The sequence below is a fragment of the Daphnia carinata genome, chromosome 6, assembly GCF_022539665.2.
Source record: "Daphnia carinata strain CSIRO-1 chromosome 6, CSIRO_AGI_Dcar_HiC_V3, whole genome shotgun sequence".
In the NCBI taxonomy this organism is placed as follows: Eukaryota; Metazoa; Arthropoda; class Branchiopoda; order Diplostraca; family Daphniidae; genus Daphnia; species Daphnia carinata.
The window spans coordinates 10158069-10162319 of record NC_081336.1 but is presented as its reverse complement, the minus strand read 5'-3'; the positions used below and the strand labels follow the sequence as shown (position 1 = coordinate 10162319).

Below are 4251 nucleotides of genomic sequence, written 5' to 3'. Positions count from 1 at the left end.
ACGTATATTTGATGCTGTTTGAATGTAGATATTGAAACTCACTGTATCACACTATATTCACATTGAATACACGTATATTTGATGCTGTTTGAATGTAGATATTGAAACTCACTGTATCACACTATATTCACATTGAATACACGTATATTTGATGCTGTTTGAATGTAGATATTGAAACTCACTGTATCACACTATATTCACATTGAATACACGTATATTTGATGCTGTTTGAATGTAGATCATGAAACTCACTCTATAACACTATATTCACATTGAATACACGTATATTTGATGCTGTTTGAATGTAGATATAAACTCACTGTATCACACTATATTCACATTGAATACACGTATATTTGATGCTGTTTGAATGTAGATATTGAAACTCACTGTATCACACTATATTCACATTGAATACACGTATATTTGATGCTGTTTGAATGTAGATATTGAAACTCACTGTATCACACTATATTCACATTGAATACACGTATATTTGATGCTGTTTGAATGTAGATATTGAAACTCACTGTATCACACTATATTCACATTGAATACACGTATATTTGATGCTGTTTGAATGTAGATATTGAAACTCACTGTATCACACTATATTCACATTGAATACACGTATATTTGATGCTGTTTGAATGTAGATATTGAAACTCACTGTATCACACTATATTCACATTGAATACACGTATATTTGATGCTGTTTGAATGTAGATATTGAAACTCACTGTATCACACTATATTCACATTGAATACACGTATATTTGATGCTGTTTGAATGTAGATATTGAAACTCACTGTATCACACTATATTCACATTGAATACACGTATATTTGATGCTGTTTGAATGTAGATAGATCATGAAACTATATTTGATTGTTTGAATGTAGATATATATCACTATATTCACATTGAATACACGTATATTTGATGCTGTTTGAATGTAGATATTGAAACTGATTCTATAACACTATATTCACATTGAATACACGTATATTTGATGCTGTTTGAATGTAGATATTGAAACTCACTGTATCACACTATATTCACATTGAATACACGTATATTTGATGCTGTTTGAATGTAGATATTGAAACTCACTGTATCACACTATATTCACATTGAATACACGTATATTTGATGCTGTTTGAATGTAGATATTGAAACTCACTGTATCCCACTATGTTAACATTGAATACACGTATATTTGATACTGTTTGAATTTAGATCATAAAACTGATTCTATAACACTTTATTCACATTGAATACACGTATATTTGATACTGTTTGAATGTAGATATTGAAACTCACTGTATCACACTATATTCACATTGAATACACGTATATTTGATGCTGTTTGAATGTAGATATTGAAACTCACTGTATCACACTATATTCACATTGAATATTTGTATATTTGATGCTGTTTGAATGTAGTTATTGAAACTCACTGTATCACACTGTATTCATATTGAATACACGTATATTTGATACTGTTTGAATGTAGATATTGAAACTCACTGTATCACACTATATTCACATTGAATACACGTATATTTTATGCTGTTTGAATGTAGATATGGAAACTCACTGTATCACACTATATTCACATTGAATACAAGTATATTTGATACTGTTTTAATTTAGATTAATACACAGATAACTAAGAAAATTATTATATAAAAATAATTTAAGAAACGTTAATTTCATAATAAAACACTGTTTGCCCTTGCGCAAAATATTGTTTTTTACGATATATATGGCAACGGTTACTACAAGCAGACGACTGTTTCAAGCTCGAAGTGTCAACATCCTACAATTCTATGAATCGTTGAAGTTGCTTATTGTAAGCGGTGTTTGTTTGACAGGTAAGTGGCTAGTTTCAGTAAAATTAAAAATTTTCTATTACCTAGGTTTGGCAGTTTTGGTACATTTCAAATTCATGTTGGCATTAGCACCACAGAAGAAAAAAATTTACTTGGAAGGAAAGGTATTTAAAGTGTAGACATAATTTTATTAGTTGCAGTTGGAAATTTGACACACATTACTAATCCGAAATGTTTCTTAGGTGGTTACTTTCAAGGAGAATCATGAAACTAGAGCATGATTTACCATGAACCATTTGGGAACCAACTTGTTAGCTGCCTTATAGCTATCATCCTTCTGGTAATCTAGATTTTCACAGATTTTTTGTTCGTGAAATTTATGTAATCATTTTTCTTATCGTTCAGATGAAATAACAGCATTACAGCTGTTAGTTACGTCAAGACATTAATCTCAAGATGCAAGTACTGAGCTTTAACGGATTTCAATTTACAGAAGCAAGACATCCAATTCTGTTGTTGAGGAGAAAACCAACTACACACCCAGCTATGAATGGACACATATGTGTAATTGAATCTAAATTAATTTTATTTTTATGGTTTAAAGGCTTTCCGTTCTAATCTTCCTGCTAGATAGTATCTGAGAGCCATTCTTTAATTATCATTTCACTTAGATGCATTTTCAACTAGTAACTACATTAATTTATTATCGTCTTAGGTAGCAAACCGAAATCGGTACCATCGCTGAGCAGTGCCCAAGAAAATGTCCAGGAGCACGTAACACTATTCCTTATTATTGATTTCCATGATATCAATATTGGATATGGATCACGGGATCTCATGTTGAAGGCGAGGGGAGGAGAACACCCAATCCGTTAGAAAGCTGAAAAAAAGAAATGACCGTCGAAGAAAGGCACTTAATCCGTGCCCAAAAGTATAGGATACATAAACATTTTTACGTTTTGCGTTTAATTATTTAGAGTTACTTGTGTGTGAAAAGGCTACAACTCATCGAATCGGACTTTTATAAGCATGCCAGCATTAATGAAACGGCGCGGACGCTAGATCTTGATCTCGATGTCGTTGATCAAATTTTCAACTTTTGGGTTCTTAAACGAAAGGTGTGTGCTCCCAAATTCATGTGTCTCTACTACAAGCAATCAATTTTCTTTTCTAAAATTTACAGTCCAACCGAGACAGACCATTGCTACCGCCCAAAACCACTGAAACGGAAAGATTAAGTCAGCAACAACAGCAAGATATGGAACGTATGAAATTGTTTGTACAGCTACGACAAGACCTAGAGAGGGTATGAACATACTTCTCATTAACTTTATTATTTTATCTCGTTAACTGCAGAGTTGTCAGTAAAAACTGTTCTTCGCTGTAGGTTCGAAATTTGTGTTACATGGTCAGCCGAAGAGAGAAATTATCACGATCGTATTTTCGATTGCGAGAACAAACCTTCCACAAGCAACAGCGATTTTGTCTCTGTCTGATCTACAAAAAACTATCACCCCAGCAGAACTGACGCCAATCATGGCTCCAATGTCTATGACCTTGTATATTTACGTGGGGAAACGATCCAAAAAGAAGGCTTTGAACAAGTCATTCAACTCATAGCAGGCGTACAGTCGAACATCCCCGCAATGAAAAAGGTTTGGCTTTTCCGTAATTATCGATGACAAGGAAACAGTTCTCAATCTGTGTGCGTTGAATTTATTTGGTTGCAGGATAAAAATGGAATCGTTGGTCGTCCCAATCATTTAAAGGAAGACAACCCATACAAACGCACGTACATGAATGGGGGCGAAAGTCGTTGATTCCGCTCGCTATCTTCCATCAGTGCCGAATCGGCTGCCTCTGATACTGAAACAAACAGTAGATGGAAGAGACCGGTATTTCAAATCATCTTCCTGTTCGAGTTTCTACGCCGATCACAATTTCCCATTTTTTATTCTTTCCGTCCAGGTGAGAACACCTTCGCAAACATCAATTACCTCGGTCGACAGCGATTTCGATGTAGCCATTACACAGCTTGGTTCCAAAAAAGCCAGTTCGAAAACTAGTGATAGAGCTGGCAAGTTCATTTACACCGACAGTGAAGAAGAAGCGGGACCTTTTAGGCTTTTGATGTTACCTGCTAAATTTTTGTTTAATTGTTTGTATTTTGTAAAAATAAATGTAAATCAATTACCAAAAATTTATGGTTTTATTTTAATTTAAACAAATTTTCTTGCGTCCTTTGGCTGCCGCGATCCGGACATTCCGCGGATGTTCCAATACGTACGTTCACTGAACGTACGGATTTGCCATCCTGCAGACGTCCAACTAAGGACGTCCGTAGTACTCCCAAATAAGGACGTTACCAGGACTTCCAATTAATTACGTCCGTAGGACGTCCTCCAGTGGACG

The 4251-nt window shown here is 34.4% G+C and overlaps 1 long non-coding RNA gene across 3 annotated transcripts; it reads left to right on the top strand.

Annotated features, from left to right (window-relative positions):
• The first annotated feature begins 1815 nt into the window (after positions 1–1815).
• On the top strand, positions 1816–4039 carry LOC130699651 (uncharacterized). Of its 3 annotated transcripts, XR_009003491.2 has the most exons (10): positions 1826–1859; positions 1927–2003; positions 2082–2179; positions 2245–2403; positions 2555–2770; positions 2837–2957; positions 3023–3145; positions 3227–3494; positions 3570–3734; positions 3808–4039. It is a non-coding gene; the product is annotated as an uncharacterized LOC130699651 (long non-coding RNA). The 3 variants fall into 3 exon arrangements; XR_009003492.2 differs by having other exon boundaries at positions 1816–2003; positions 2559–2770; XR_009003490.2 differs by having other exon boundaries at positions 1817–2003.
• The last annotated feature ends 212 nt before the right edge of the window (positions 4040–4251 follow it).